The 1240-nt window shown below is 35.1% G+C and overlaps 1 protein-coding gene across 1 annotated transcript in view; it reads left to right on the top strand.

Annotated features, from left to right (window-relative positions):
- SPINK6 (serine peptidase inhibitor, Kazal type 6) overlaps positions 1-1240 on the top strand; it is an 8824-nt gene that overhangs the window by 5485 nt on the left and 2099 nt on the right. The window lies entirely within an intron of this gene.

The following is a 1240-nucleotide window of genomic DNA, read 5'->3' as shown; positions in this document are numbered from 1 at the left end:
CAAAGTAAATGCCTTCCCCAAGTGGCACTTCCATGTCAGTTTTATGAAGGACAAAAGGGGCCAGATAATAAGATCAGAGGATCAATTGCCAGGGAAAAGTATCTCTAGAATGCATCTCTTTCAAATAAGAGACTTTCCTGTTTCTTTATTGTTTTCTTCCTGTCTCTAGAGACACACATCTCTTTCACTGAGATGTTCTTCACTTTGTTTCTATACAGCCTGTGCTTCCCCACTGTGACATCTATCACCCATTATGATGTCCTTACCTATGCTCTTTTCTGCTTCTTCAATGTGGATAGGATGCTGAGCTTATTGAGACAGAGTTCATAACAGGTCTCTCTTTGTATGCCTAGTACCTACTACTGTGTTTTCCAGGTGTTAGTTATCCATTGGGTGTTTGTGAGGTAAAAGAAATATCAATGCTACTGTAGCTTATGGTTCTTTCTTGACTCAAGCACATTGTTGTGCTACAATGATGACTTCAAAATATGTATTACATTATATTTTGAAGGAAGAAAGTGCCCTGTGGTTTACAATATTTTCAAGACTTTCTAAACATTTTTTTCCATTTGGAAATCCAAAGGAAAGATTACTCTTATTCTTATGGAAGTTGTATGAGAGCACAAAATTATCTGTCAAGGCAGTGGGGAAAACTAGGAGTGTGAAAAGCCTACATATTTTTTACACACCCAAACCCTGAGAAGATCTCCAATAAGCATCATTCTTATTAGTGTAACATACCAAATTTCAACCAAACTGTGTATTTTATAGTCTCAGTTACCTTGAACCTGGTATATATGGTCATATTTTTAAAACTAATTGTATGACTCTTTTGCTGGGCATTTTCCCTTGTAAATCTTTGGAGAAATTTGTTCAGTGTAGAATGGTTTACTGATATCTTAGATAAGTTATTTCTCTTGTCAATGCTCACATATTTTCCTAACAAGGTATTTTTAAAATAAATTTTGTTATGTATATATAAGGGATACAACATGAAGTTATAGGACATCTATAGAGAGAGATAGAGATAAAGTATAGATACCGATAGATAGGTAAATAATAAAATGTTACTAGGGTAAAGCAAATTAACATATCCATCATCTCATATAGTTACCAATTTTTGAAAAAAAATTTCTGGCAGTGCCTGTGGTTCAAAAGGGTAGGGCACTGGTCCCATATGCCAGAGGTTGTAGGTTCAAACCCAGCCACAGCCAAAAAAAAAAAAAATAAAGGCAAGAGT

The sequence above is a fragment of the Otolemur garnettii genome, unplaced genomic scaffold, assembly GCF_000181295.1.
Source record: "Otolemur garnettii isolate 467f Iridium unplaced genomic scaffold, OtoGar3 scaffold00003, whole genome shotgun sequence".
Lineage (NCBI taxonomy): Eukaryota > Metazoa > Chordata > Mammalia > Primates > Galagidae > Otolemur > Otolemur garnettii.
Note: the sequence above shows the minus strand (reverse complement) of the source record. Positions and strands in the feature narration are given on the sequence as shown.